This window comes from Musca domestica, unplaced genomic scaffold (genome assembly GCF_030504385.1).
Source record: "Musca domestica strain aabys unplaced genomic scaffold, Musca_domestica.polishedcontigs.V.1.1 29, whole genome shotgun sequence".
NCBI classification, from domain to species: domain Eukaryota; kingdom Metazoa; phylum Arthropoda; class Insecta; order Diptera; family Muscidae; genus Musca; species Musca domestica.
The window spans coordinates 3,795,453-3,810,646 of record NW_026712296.1 but is presented as its reverse complement, the minus strand read 5'-3'; the positions used below and the strand labels follow the sequence as shown (position 1 = coordinate 3,810,646).

The following is a 15,194-nucleotide window of genomic DNA, read 5'->3' as shown; positions in this document are numbered from 1 at the left end:
CCGAGTGTTGCTCTGCGGTTTTTTGGCCCACTCCCGGCGAAGCGCTTGCTTGATGTGATGGACACTTTGGTATTTCTTAGTGCCAACCTTGCTGTCCAAAATTCTCCAGACACAATAGTCCAATGGATTGGTATTCGGAGATTTTTGTGGCCATTTTGCGCTAGAAATGAAGCGAGCAACCTCATTTTGGAAGCATTCTTGGGTGGCGCGTGCTGAGTGCCATAGTGCTGAGTACTGTTGGAATGTCCAAGATCTGCAGCGCTTGAGTTTTGGTGGCCAACCGAAGGTGCACATTTTCAGCTGACCTCTTTGGCAAGTAAACACGATCATTTTGTTTGTTTACAAACTGCTGGACAACGAATGTTTTCTCATCGGAGAAAACCAAATTCGGCAGTTCAACACTTTCGAAGCAAGCGAAGCAACTCTTTAGCTCTTTTAAGTCTATTTTCTTTCTGTTGCGGTGTAAGTTCTTGCACTTTATGGAATTTCAATGGCTTTATTCCGAGCTCATTTTTCAAAATTTGCCGAATGGAATATTGCGATATGTTCAGCTCGAGATCCATTTTTCATGTCTGATTTCTGGTTAAGAGAAATATTTACATATAGCAAGTTGACAAGATAAAAGTATGTGCGTGAAAATAAATTTAAATTTAAATTCTACTACTTTGATTTTTCGCTTACCAACACTGGTTTTCTCTCAGAGATAAATTTAAATTTAACTACATTTTCGTGAGAGTAAATTTAAATTTAACTCAAAAGTGCTTGTTGTGAAAGAAAATAAAAGTTAAAATTATGAAAATAATATAACAATAAAATGTTATATGAATTGTATTAAAAATTAATAATTATAAAAACTTTGGCCAGACTTATATTTCCTATGGTCACTGTAGGATAAATGGGTTTGGACCCACTGTGGGAAAATGGTTAGGGATGCACCTTTATGGAGTTAATTTTCGGAAAGAGCATCGAAAATGCTCCTAGACCACTTATTCTCATAATCCAAACCCATCTGGAATTCCCACTGTGGCCAGACTTATATTTCATATGGTCACTGTAGGAGAAATTGGTTTGGACCCACTGTGGGAAAATGGTTAGGGATGCGCCCTTATGGTGTCCATTTTCGGAAAGAGCACCGAAAATGCTCCTAGACCACTTATTCTCATAATCCAAACCCATCTGGAATTCCCACAGTGGCCAGATTTATATTTCATATGGTCACTGTAGGAGAAATGGGTTTGGACCCACTGTGGGAAAATGGTTAGGGATGCGCCTTTATGGTGTCCATTTTCGGAAAGAGCATCGAAAATGCTCCTAGACCACTTATTCTCATAATCCAAACCCATCTGGAATTCCCACAGTGGCCAGATTTATATTTCATATGGTCACTGTAGGAGAAATGGGTTTGGACCCACTGTGGGAAAATGGTTAGGGATGCGCCTTTATGGTGTCCATTTTCGGAAAGAGCATCGAAAATGCTCCTAGACCACTTATTCTCATAATCCAAACCCATCTGGAATTCCCACAGTGGCCAGATTTATATTTCATATGGTCACTGTAGGAGAAATGGGTTTGGACCCACTGTGGGAAAATGGTTAGGGATGCGCCTTTATGGTGTCCATTTTCGGAAAGAGCATCGAAAATGCTCCTAGCCCACTTATTCTCATAATCCAAACCCATCTGGAATTCCCACAGTGGCCAGATTTATATTTCATATGGTCACTGTAGGAGAAATGGGTTTGGACCCACTGTGGGAAAATGGTTAGGGATGCGCCTTTATGGTGTCCATTTTCGGAAAGAGCATCGAAAATGCTCCTAGACCACATATTCTCATAATCCAAACCCATCTGGAATTCCCACAGTGGCCAGATTTATATTTCATATGGTCACTGTAGGAGAAATGGGTTTGGACCCACTGTGGGAAAATGGTTAGGGATGCGCCTTTATGGTGTCCATTTTCGGAAAGAGCATCGAAAATGCTCCTAGACCACTTATTCTCATAATCCAAACCCATCTGGAATTCCCACAGTGGCCAGATTTATATTTCATATGGTCACTGTAGGAGAAATGGGTTTGGACCCACTGTGGGAAAATGGTTAGGGATGCGCCTTTATGGTGTCCATTTTCGGAAAGAGCATCGAAAATGCTCCTAGACCACTTATTCTCATAATCCAAACCCATCTGGAATTCCCACAGTGGCCAGATTTATATTTCATATGGTCACTGTAGGAGAAATGGGTTTGGACCCACCGTGGGAAAATGGTTAGGGATGCGCCTTTATGGTGTCCATTTTCGGAAAGAGCATCGAAAATGCTCCTAGACCACTTATTCTCATAATCCAAACCCATCTGGAATTCCCACAGTGGCCAGATTTATATTTCATATGGTCACTGTAGGAGAAATGGGTTTGGACCCACTGTGGGAAAATGGTTAGGGATGCGCCTTTATGGTGTCCATTTTCGGAAAGAGCATCGAAAATGCTCCTAGACCACTTATTCTCATAATCCAAACCCATCTGGAATTCCCACAGTGGCCAGATTTATATTTCATATGGTCACTGTAGGAGAAATGGGTTTGGACCCACTGTGGGAAAATGGTTAGGGATGCACCTTTATGGAGTTCATTTTCGGAAAGAGCATCGAAAATGCTCCTAGACCACTTATTCTCATAATCCAAACCCATCTGGAATTCCCACTGTGGCCAGACTTATATTTCATATGGTCACTGTAGGAGAAATTGGTTTGGACCCACTGTGGGAAAATGGTTAGGGATGCGCCCTTATGGTGTCCATTTTCGGAAAGAGCACCGAAAATGCTCCTAGACCACTTATTCTCATAATCCAAACCCATCTGGAATTCCCACAGTGGCCAGATTTATATTTCATATGGTCACTGTAGGAGAAATGGGTTTGGACCCACTGTGGGAAAATGGTTAGGGATGCGCCTTTATGGTGTCCATTTTCGGAAAGAGCATCGAAAATGCTCCTAGACCAATGATTCTCATAATCCAAACCCATCTGGAATTCCCACAGTGGCCAGATTTATATTTCATATGGTCACTGTAGGAGAAATGGGTTTGGACCCACTGTGGGAAAATGGTTAGGGATGCGCCTTTATGGTGTCCATTTTCGGAAAGAGCATCGAAAATGCTCCTAGACCACTTATTCTCATAATCACAACCCATCTGGAATTCCCACAGTGGCCAGATTTATATTTCATATGGTCACTGTAGGAGAAATGGGTTTGGACCCACTGTGGGAAAATGGTTGGGGATGCGCCTTTATGGTGTCCATTTTCGGAAAGAGCATCGAAAATGCTCCTAGAACCAAACCTATCCGAAAATCTCACAGAAGGCCGACTTAAATTTAATGTAGCCACCATTGTATTGTTCTTATTATTTTAAGTAAGCTCCAATTTTTTTTATTGATGTTCAACAAAAAATCTGCAATAGAATCCTGTGTTCATTTTAATTTTTTTTTTTGGCGTTTTTGGTGACAGATTGTTTGATTTTATAGTGTTTCTATTTTTCTGTTATCATCTTCTTTAACTATTTTCTCTGCAAGACCATAAAATAATTTTTTTTTTTAAAGTTTGCTCTTCTGCTATTTTTGCAACTAAATAGTAAGGGAACGAAGCTCTTATGTAATGGCTAAGGCATTACTGTTACATTTTTTAATTAACAGCTTTACCAAAAATTCGACTTGGTGCACACAACTGTCGTCTGTAATACCCTAATTATCTAGGTACATCTGCCATCTAATAACGTTGTAAAAAATCAGAAATATATTTTTAAAAATAAACCACATTAAATTTGTATTATTCATTTCCATTTCCAACACACATAAAAGGAAAGTGTTATATTGTTAATGTTGAAATCTTCTGCTTTGAAATTTTATACGCTATATGTATTTCGGTTAAGTTTATATAATTACATATGTTAAAATGGTGCGGTGAATAAGGGCAACAATTTACAATTTGTTAAAATGTTACTAATATTCTTCGTTATTACTATGGCAGATGCATCAACGCTTGGGAGCATTGATATGTCAAAAAAAATTAAATGTTTTTTCAAATATAAGAAAATTTTTATATGTTTTCTTGTATGACGTCATTCGGAGGTTCTTATAATTCGCATTTTTAAACAATTTTTACAAATTTAAATACATTTTCATTCAACATTTTCAATTCCAAAATTGGGTTGACAGTTCATTGTCCCAGGGGCTGTGTCGATGCGTCTACCTATATTATTCTACCATGGTTGTTACCATACGTTACCACACGCAGCATTAGTAACTAAAAATTGCAACCCTGCTACATTTTTACAAGCCAACAAATTGACAACATTGTGGCGGCAAAAAATCAATAATTGTGATTGAATTGTGCTCAGTTGGCGGGGAAATAAACAACAAACGAACATCGGTTTTCAGACTAAAATTTTATAATATTTTGCTTTTCTTGCTGTCAATTCATGAAAATCGAAGAAATTAAAAGTAGCGTTCGCACCCAACGCATATCATATCATAACAATATTAAAGGTTTGGGCATAAATGGCGAAGGTGCGGCATTGCCCATGACCGCTGGTTTGGTTGGACAAAATGTTGTCCGAGAAGCTGCTGTTATAGTTGCGAATTTGTAAAAAAAACAAGAAAATGCTGGTCTTGTCTCACAGCTGAGGTACCATCCGGTACGGGCAAAGCTGCAATTGCTCCAGCTATTGCACAGGAATTAGGCAATAAGGTTAAGGTAACATTCTGCACATGATGAGTTCGGAGATATTCCGCAGTGACACCTTTGCAACGGAATTGGATTTGGAGACCGAGGGTTGGTTGTGTTATATGGTAAGAAAAATAATATACTTTTTCGATTTTCCTTTGTTAACATTTCGATTTCTTTGTTCACAGTGACACCACAGACACTGCCTCACCTCATGGCATTCCCTTGGATTTACCTGATCTATGGCTCATCATAGGCATCTTGCCATAGCATTCCAGTGAAATATGGAACAACTCATAATGTTAAATGGAGAACCTGCAATTTGAAGAGTCTGCCTTTAAACGTCTCAATGACGTTGACTGTCCAGTTGCATATTGATGATATTCATGCCTTATTCTTGGGTGCAAGACGTTCATCTAAACGTCTATCCGAGAAGAATAATAAATGTATGATGAAATCTATGGAATTGACTCACACTGACATTATTTGCTATATTTCATACCTGTCACATTCCTTACTTACCCACATATTTTAGCAATAAAAAAACAATAGTTTGCCTGCCATTAATAGTGCATTTTTCCTTATGACTAAAGGCTCGATCAAGACGTATTTTCAAGGTGACTCAATAAGACCAACTGCCCTCATTTTTGGCTGCCAAAGCCCATTTAAAATAAATATCTCTATGTCGAAAAAATAAACGTGGGAAGTATCGACAATAAATTTTCTTCAAAAAGTCCACAATTACGATCTCAAAATATTAAATTACAGCCATTTCGACTGAGAAGTGTGGCAAAAATTCTTAGTGGACCTTCTATTCTTTTAAAAGCCCAATTGCCAAGTTGAAGTCAATTCGGATTCGAAACATTTTTGCTGGGAAGTAAATTACACTTCAATTTTCGAGTTTCTTCTGGCACTTTATTTTAAATTTTATATACATTGAGATACCGAAATGTATAATTTCAGCTCAGTCGGTTGAGAGTCATTCGATGAACGTCTTGCACCCAAGAATAAGGCATGAATATCATCAATATGCAACTGGACAGTCAACGTCATTGAGACGTTTAAAGGCAGACTCTTCAAATTGCAGGTTCTCCATTTAAAATTATGAGTTGTTCCATATTTCACTGGAATGCTATGGCAAGATGCCTATGATGAACCATAGATCAGGTAAATCCAAGGGAATGCCATGAGGTGAGGCAATGTCTGTGGTGTCACTGTGAACAAAGAAATCGAAATGTTAACAAAGGAAAATTGAAAAAGTATATTATTTTCCTTACCGTATAACACAACCAACCCTCGGTCTCCAAATCCAATTCCGTTGCAAAGGTGTCACTGCGGAACATCTCCGAACTCATCATGTGCAGAATGTTACCTTAACCTTATTGCCTAATTCCTGTGCAATAGCTGGAGCAATTGCAGCTTTGCCCGTACCGGATGGTACCTCAGCTGTGAGACAAGACCAGCATTTTCTTGTTTTTTTTACAAATTCGCAACTATAACAGCAGCTTCTCGGACAACATTTTGTCCAACCAAACCAGCGGTCATGGGCAATGCCGCACCTTCGCCATTTATGCCCAAACCTTTAATATTGTTATGATATGATATGCGTTGGGTGCGAACGCTACTTTTAATTTCTTCGATTTTCATGAATTGACAGCAAGAAAAGCAAAATATTATAAAATTTTAGTCTGAAAACCGATGTTCGTTTGTTGTTTATTTCCCCGCCAACTGAGCACAATTCAATCACAATTATTGATTTTTTGCCGCCACAATGTTGTCAATTTGTTGGCTTGTAAAAATGTAGCAGGGTTGCAATTTTTAGTTACTAATGCTGCGTGTGGTAACGTATGGTAACAACCATGGTAGAATAATATAGGTAGACGCATCGACACAGCCCCTGGGACAATGAACTGTCAACCCAATTTTGGAATTGAAAATGTTGAATGAAAATGTATTTAAATTTGTAAAAATTGTTTAAAAATGCGAATTATAAGAACCTCCGAATGACGTCATACAAGAAAACATATAAAAATTTTCTTATATTTGAAAAAACATTTAATTTTTTTTGACATATCAATGCTCCCAAGCGTTGATGCATCTGCCATAGTAATAACGAAGAATATTAGTAACATTTTAACAAATTGTAAATTGTTGCCCTTATTCACCGCACCATTTTAACATATGTAATTATATAAACTTAACCGAAATACATATAGCGTATAAAATTTCAAAGCAGAAGATTTCAACATTAACAATATAACACTTTCCTTTTATGTGTGTTGGAAATGGAAATGAATAATACAAATTTAATGTGGTTTATTTTTAAAAATATATTTCTGATTTTTTACAACGTTATTAGATGGCAGATGTACCTAGATAATTAGGGTATTACAGACGACAGTTGTGTGCACCAAGTCGAATTTTTGGTAAAGCTGTTAATTAAAAAATGTAACAGTAATGCCTTAGCCATTACATAAGAGCTTCGTTCCCTTACTATTTAGTTGCAAAAATAGCAGAAGAGCAAACTTTAAAAAAAAAAATTATTTTATGGTCTTGCAGAGAAAATAGTTAAAGAAGATGATAACAGAAAAATAGAAACACTATAAAATCAAACAATCTGTCACCAAAAACGCCAAAAAAAAAAAATTAAAATGAACACAGGATTCTATTGCAGATTTTTTGTTGAACATCAATAAAAAAAATTGGAGCTTACTTAAAATAATAAGAACAATACAATGGTGGCTACATTAAATTTAAGTCGGCCTTCTGTGAGATTTTCGGATAGGTTTGGTTCTAGGAGCATTTTCGATGCTCTTTCCGAAAATGGACACCATAAAGGCGCATCCCCAACCATTTTCCCACAGTGGGTCCAAACCCATTTCTCCTACAGTGACCATATGAAATATAAATCTGGCCACTGTGGGAATTCCAGATGGGTTTGGATTATGAGAATAAGTGGTCTAGGAGCATTTTCGATGCTCTTTCCGAAAATGGACACCATAAAGGCGCATCCCTAACCATTTTCCCACAGTGGGTCCAAACCCATTTCTCCTACAGTGACCATATGAAATATAAATCTGGCCACTGTGGGAATTCCAGATGGGTTTGGATTATGAGAATATGTGGTCTAGGAGCATTTTCGATGCTCTTTCCGAAAATGGACACCATAAGGGTGCATCCCTAACCATTTTCCCACAGTGGGTCCAAACCCATTTCTCCTACAGTGACCATATGAAATATAAATCTGGCCACTGTGGGAATTCCAGATGGGTTTGGATTATGAGAATATGTGGTCTAGGAGCATTTTCGATGCTCTTTCCGAAAATGGACACCATAAGGGTGCATCCCTAACCATTTTCCCACAGTGGGTCCAAACCCATTTCTCCTACAGTGACCATATGAAATATAAATCTGGCCACTGTGGGAATTCCAGATGGGTTTGGATTATGAAAATAAGTGGTCTAGGAGCATTTTCGATGCTCTTTCCGAAAATGGACACCATAAGGGTGCATCCCTAACCATTTTTCCACAGTGGGTCCAAACCAATTTCTCCTACAGTGACCATATGAAATATAAGTCTGGCCACAGTGGGAATTCCAGATGGGTTTGGATTATGAGAATAAGTGATCTAGGAACATTTTCGAAGCTCTTTCCGAAAATGAACACCATAAAGGTGCATCCCTAACCATTTTCCCACAGTGGGTCCAAACCCATTTCTCCTACAGTGACCATATAAAATATAAATCTGGCCACTGTGGGAATTCCAGATGGGTTTGGATTATGAGAATCATTGGTCTAGGAGCATTTTCGATGCTCTTTCCGAAAATGGACACCATAAAGGCGCATCCCTAACCATTTTTCCACAGTGGGTCCAAACCCATTTCTCCTACAGTGACCATATGAAATATAAATCTGGCCACTGTGGGAATTCCAGATGGGTTTGGATTATGAGAATAAGTGGTCTAGGAGCATTTTCGATGCTCTTTCCGAAAATGGACACCATAAGGGTGCATCCCTAACCATTTTTCCACAGTGGGTATAAACCAATTTCTCCTACAGTGACCATATGAAATATAAGTCTGGCCACAGTGGGATTTCCAGATGGGTTTGGATTATGAGAATAAGTGATCTAGGAGCATTTTCGATGCTCTTTCCGAAAATGAACACCATAAAGGTGCATCCCTAACCATTTTCCCACATTGGGTCCAAACCCATTTATCCTACAGTGACCATAGGAAATATAAGTCTGGCCACTTTTCTTGTTCTGGCCAAAGTTCTTATAATTATTAATTTTTAATACAATTCATATAACATTTTATTGTTATATTATTTTCATAATTTTAACTTTTATTTTCTTTCACAACAAGCACTTTTGAGTTAAATTTAAATTTACTCTCACGAAAATGTAGTTAAATTTAAATTTATCTCTGAGAGAAAACCAGTGTTGGTAAGCGAAAAATCAAAGTAGTAGAATTTAAATTTAAATTTATTTTCACGCACATGATAAAAGTATTGGAAATTGTGACCCTTTGTGGGTGAGGTACCAGAAGGGGTTGGCCGATATATATCATCTTCAAAGCAGATATTGTGTTAGCAAAAATATTTGGATGTGTGAAATTTGAAGAGAGTTGGATGCTTATTTCCATATCTTTGAGCGTTTTGTTTTTCAAAAACATGAACCCTTGGGTACGTTAGGTTGTTGAGAAGTGACAGTTGTCCATTTACTTTACCTCTTTCGCACACCAAAAGACACATGCGGCAATTACATTTGCCTAATATAAATCAGGACTAATTGAATTATTAACATTTAAGTTTTTTCCAATCCTTGATTTTATTTTTTTTTTTATTTTTCTAAACAATAAATACATTCACAAAATAGGCAGGGCACACTTAGAAGCAAATTGTAATCAGCTGGTAGCTTTACCTTACCTTTTTATTGTACCATGATTGTAACTATTATTTACATAGAACACGGAGACTCTTAGGCTACAATATGTATTGTTTGGAGTATTTTTGATTACAATTTTTGCTATTCTTCACGTCTGTAGAAGAAGTAATATTTTAGAAGTTATTCTGAATTATTAAGTGACAAAATAATAAATTTGCGACATATTCCAGACGCACTCTGAAAGCATAAGTACATAATACCTTAGACAAGAAAAAATCTACAGTTTTTGTAGCGAAATAAACCTTTAAATGTATATAGAACATGATTTTGAAAAGAAATCTTGACCTTTCATTCCGTTTTCGCAGTTTTCAATTATTTATTCAAAATCAATGCAACAAGTTGTTTGGTTTTTGATTGTTTTGATAGTAATTCTAACATTACAAGCCAAACAGCTAGACCTCTATATTTGCAATTTTTTCAAAGTCTTCACTGTACCATGCTTAGCCCTATTTTTCAAAAAATATCGTATATTCGCAGTGTTAAAAATAATTTTGTGGTATTCTGCACAATTAAAGAAATGAACACAACTATACATTTAATTAGTCATAAATGTTGTGATTTGTCACAATTTTAACTTTATCAAATTATTCGGCTCACATTGAACTAAGCCATGTGACACATACATACATTTGAACACACACATGAAACATCTATGTTATTATTTTACAATAATATAGGTATAGCCTTGATTTGGTCCAAACATGACAGACTTAATTCTGGTCTGAACTTGAAAGTGTGATTCAAAATTAAAACTAATTAGACAGATCTTGTGTTGATGGAAATATTGCGATGTACTAAGTCTGAATGGAATCGGATGTTATTTTCCCGTTTTATGAGCTTCATGGATACTCAAAATGTTTGACCCTTTGTTGTGTGTAATTTTAAGAGAACCCGATGCATATTTTGGATTTTATGATCGTGTTTGTTATTCAAAACTTTCTTCCTTTGTGGGGAAGGTACCAGAAGGAGTGGACCGATATATTCCATCTTCAACCCAGACCTTGGGTTAATAAAAATATAGTGATGCATGTAATTTGAAGACAATTGGACACTTACATCACATTTTATAAGATTATAATTATTCAAAATTTTGTGAGTGGACCGAAATTGCCTACTTTCGCACCTGACCTAGAACTGATGCAAATATTAGGATTTGCAAAGTTGGAGTAAATTATTTTCTTGGGGGAAGTACCAGATGGAGTGGACCGATATTGCCCATCTCCGAACTCGATCTAAGTTTGATAAAAATATTACGATGTATCAAGTATGGATCGAAAAGGATATTCCCTTCGACTGTTATCGTGCGCACCAGCCAGACGGATGGGGGGACATCGCTAGATCGACTCCAAATGTCCTGAAACGGATTTTGTCTAAAGAGGCCTGGGGTCTAAAACCTTTATTTCGATGAGTCACGTTTTGGCCGTATCAAATGATATATACCCTCTCTAGACACATGGCTGAGGTTATAAAAAGGCTTAACACAAACTGTTCGAACGAATAGACAATAAGTATGACCATTTTCTATCAGGATTAAAATAGCATAGCTTTATAAATTAGATATATTACCCCTATCCCTCTTCCTTTAAAAAAATCACAATTCTTTACATCACAATACAAACAGATGATTGCTTGTAACCGGCACCAACCACGTGCCATTATTTTGTGTAATTGAAATAAATTGTTATTTATTTTGTTTTTATAAAAATGTAAACAATGAAAAAAAAAAAACAAAAACAAATTGTCTTACAAGATTGTGGATGAAAATATTGTCATAGTATTTTATATTTGAAGGAAGTTTTTTTTGCGTTTATTCAAAAATGTCTATATCTTCGAAAAAAAAGTTAAAAGTATGGCAAATTTGGAATATTAATTACAATTTCTTACTGGACAAAAGCCGTGAATTTTCGGAGGAATTCTATTCAAACCACACCAGACCAAAAATTTTGGACAATTTAAAAATAAGTTCGCAATAACTATTTGGCCAAAAAGCTTTGTTTCAAAACTGTCTTGACCAAACTGATACATTATAATTTAATGTTGTCTTATTTTATCGTGCCTAAAAGTTAAACCAACAAATTTGAACGATTTTTTAGTATTTACATATTTTGAAATTAATATTTCCGTATAGCCATTGAGAATACACATTTCATAAAGATGAAGGAAACATAGTGAATATGTTAAATAAAGATTTTTAAGAACTGACTCACTAACAAAAAGAATTGTACCATATTAAACCTCCCACGAATGTAAATTAAGCGGCAATTTTTCAATACGCAATAAAAAATAAATTAAATAAAAATTAATGATTTTTTTTTATTATTATTTATTGTTTTACATAAGATATCTAAGAAAGTGCCCTTTAAGGGACCCCCGCCTTTGAAGGTTAAATAACATACAGACTAGTCTTTTACTTAACACCTTTAGAAAATAAATAGAAAATCATTATGGAAACAAAAAGAAAGCTTCTGGACTGTTGTCATTTCTAAGCCACTCGTCCGACATCTATTAAAGTTATTCCAGTGACAGCTCATTATATTGTTTACAAGCGTACCAAAGCATTTTGGTGAGAATTTTCCAGGAAAAAAGTTATTCGTGATGGAATTTAAGCGTGACAGTGTGAATTCTTTATATTTGGCTGGAAAACCACAAGTGGCTATCGTTAGAGCAATCTTTTGTGTCTCGTGACATCGCTCGTTACCGTGATACTGGTAGCGAAGCCCGACGTCAAGGAAGTGGATGGAAGAAAACAGCAACATCAGCAGAAATAGTTCGAAAAATAAAGAAGCGACTTGATCGAAACCCGCGTCGCAGTGGCCGAAAAATGGCTCGTGAGCTGAACATATCGCAATATTCCATTCGGCAAATATTAAAAAATGAGCTCGGGGTAAAGCCATTGATATTCCAAAAAGTGCAAGAACTTACACCGCAACAGAAAGAAAATGACTCAAAAGAGCTAAAGAGTGGCTTCGCTTGGCCAAAAGTGGTGAACTGTCGAATTTGGGTTACTCCGATGAGAAAACATTCGTTGTCCAGCAGTTTGTAAACAAACAAAATGATCGTGTTTACTTGCCAAAGAGATCAGCTGAAAATGTGCACCTTCGGTTAACCACCAGAACTCAAGCGCCGGTCATGGTGATGGTTTGGGCCGCCATAACAGCCGATGGTCGCTCTCCGCTCGTATTAATTGACCGTGGCATTCGTGCCAAAGCTTACCAATTCGAACAAATCTAAATTTATTCTAAAATATGATGCTATTTCCGACATTTTTTGCTTTCATTCAATAAAATTAAAAAAAGATAAATTAAAAATGATGGCATTTGACTTTGTTGCAGTTTTTTATCTCATTGTATTGTGTATAGCCATGCTTCTGATTTTCTGACTTTTGGTGAAATGATCTTCATAATGATTGCATTGTATTACAACTATTTGAGTTATTGTTTGCTTGGACGCTATATTTTTCTTGTCTTATTATATTATTATGGCTGGGGAGCCAATGAAGAGAAATTATTTTATAGTTTTAATTTTTTTTGTATTTAATTATAAGTATTAAATACTCAGGTTTTGCTAGCTATGTAATATGATTTTATGGTCTTAGAGGCCCTGTATTACACAAATGAGTTTGAATAAATAAATAAATAAATAAATGATAAACTGAGAACTTCCGTAGAACACTCGTAGAAGACTATCATGAAAATTAAAATCCTCAATAGAAAATCGATTTGAAAGTTTTTCTTTGGAAGTGATGTCATAGATGACTCTACTAGAGTGCCTGTCATGCCTAAACATAAAACTAAGACACTTAGTTCCCACTTTTTCAATCTAAACATAATAGCCGAACATGTGAACATGTTTCTTTTATTGAAGACCTAGATAGTACTTTTAAAATACCCTTTACAGGTTTTGACGTAATTTATTCTTTTTAACGCATCGACAACCCGATCACATTTTATTTCAGATACAGCCAAGAAATATCTCTTCCAAATTTTATCAAGATCGGTTCAGATTTAGACATAGCTCCCATATTCAAATACAGCTCAGAAATATCTTTGTCACATATATCTTTATCCGATTTCAAGTTAATTGTGCACCAAATGGGTAATACAAGTCCGAATTTAAAATTTACAAATGCTTCGGCAGTCCTTTGAACTTTAAATTATAATCATAGCGTGTATGAACTTTTAATTGTTACGGGAGCTCTACTAAATACGCATAGTGGTGTAGGGTATACATATACCACTGCAAAACAACCATCACATGCTTCGCATTATATTCTATAATTGTTATATCAATGACTATCAATGGTACATCCCTTGTATAAAATCGATTCAATTACTTAATAGCTATACATGCGTATATATATACAACAAAAAACTGGCTGATACTTTAACCCCTATGCCTTAAGAACACATGAATGCTGCATATTTTCAATGAAATAAAATTGCGATATTGTAAACAAAACTGCAATGCGTCATAGCAAGAGCCGCACTATAGATCACAACAACAACAATAACAACAGTGCTCAGGAATACCAAGTCAAACATTCAATTCATATCCATTGAAAAAATATTAAAAAAAAAAACAAACTCACTGATTTATATTCAATTAGACGGCGAGTGTTCAGTCTGTCAGTCGCATAGTCGAGTAGTAGTGAATAGTGAGTTGAGAATTGTAATGAATGAGTAATTTTCCATTATTGTCCTCCTTCTTCTTCTCCTTCATTAACGTTTACAGCCGGCAAGTAATTGTGATTATTGTAAAATAAAGGCAAACAAAGTAGTGTCATCTTGAAATAGGAGTGTATTTGCATATAGCCCGATAAGACCTGGGGGACGTTTGGGATACAATGGCGTTTTGATGAATACAAGTACATACATACACGATAGATGACATACTGTAGAAATATACGTTCCGGTATGACACACTCACAGTGATAAACAAATGAGGAGAAAGAAAGATATCTAAAAGATATCTATTACGCCCAAGTATTCCATCATTTCATCAGAATTGATTATATTCTGTTTTAGGTTAACTTTCAGGTCACGGTCATATGTACTTGAAAGAATAGTGTGAACCTTTTGTGTCAAGTCAATATGATTTTTTTTAAAGGCGTTTATATGTTTTGCAAAAAAATTAACTTGATGCAATCTACCTGTATTTGAACGTACCTGTATTTGAATATAGTAAGGAATTGTGCAAGGAAAAAATCTATTTAGTTTTGAATGACGTTTTCGTCATGGATTTCTTTCCATTTATTGATAGTATAAAAATATCCGCCACTTTTAATTCTTTCCTTAAAAGTCCTTTAAAGATAAGGAGCTTTGGACATTACAAATTTGGAATTATTACTGTCTTCTTTCAAAAATCACTGACGAAATATAACGACATATTGTGTATATCATAAAACAGGTATATTTTCTTGTTACAAAGAATCAAATATTCCGATGTGGCTCATTATCTTAATCCACCATAAAATAGTGAATGCACTCTATGATATTCTTCAACCGATTTCACTGGCATTTACAGATTCAAATGGATCC

At 35.8% G+C, this 15,194-nt stretch overlaps 1 protein-coding gene and 1 long non-coding RNA gene across 2 annotated transcripts in view; one reads left to right on the top strand and one right to left on the bottom strand.

The window, feature by feature from the left end:
* The window catches only part of LOC101898380 (probable protein phosphatase 2C T23F11.1), a 35,668-nt gene that overhangs the window by 8,298 nt on the left and 12,176 nt on the right, over window positions 1–15,194 (top strand). The window lies entirely within an intron of this gene.
* On the bottom strand, window positions 5,574–6,592 carry LOC131803346 (uncharacterized). The gene is made up of 2 exons (XR_009342532.1): window positions 5,987–6,592; window positions 5,574–5,923 (listed from the first exon to the last, which is right to left on the bottom strand). It is a non-coding gene; the product is annotated as an uncharacterized LOC131803346 (long non-coding RNA).